Below are 540 nucleotides of genomic sequence, written 5' to 3'. Positions count from 1 at the left end.
TGCGCTCTCTTTTTTTTTTTTTTTCCTTTTTTTGTTTACCCTGCCCCCGTTCTTCCTCTGACAGTAAAAGTGCTCTGTTCTAACAAGCTGGTACCAATTTGGGATTTTACACTGTGGCGCAGGAGATCTGCAGGGTGGTTGGCAGTCTAATTAATGCTAATACTGCTCCTGATTTTTCTCCAGCTTAAGATTTGAATAAGCAGGGAGACATTTCTCTGATGCCATTTCCTCATTACTGGAGCTTATTCCTGAGTTCTGTTGACATTATTTGTGCTTTAATGGAAAAGCAGCGGTGCAGCATTTTCATTGCTTATCATTCACTGGCTGCACGTGCACTCTAAAATCCAGGACATGTTGTAAGAAGTTTACTAGTTACGTGTAAATAAAATACATGAAATTTAAGAGGGTAAGACAATACCAGGCTACACTGATTTGAATCGCCAATTTCATTATGGTTTAGATCAGCAAGTGGGAAAGCTTCATTCAGATAATCAGTTTCTGCCTTGTTTTGTATTTGTACACTAGGTCACCTTTCCCTGC

This window comes from Larus michahellis, chromosome 2 (genome assembly GCF_964199755.1).
Source record: "Larus michahellis chromosome 2, bLarMic1.1, whole genome shotgun sequence".
NCBI lineage: Eukaryota > Metazoa > Chordata > Aves > Charadriiformes > Laridae > Larus > Larus michahellis.
Note: the sequence above shows the minus strand (reverse complement) of the source record.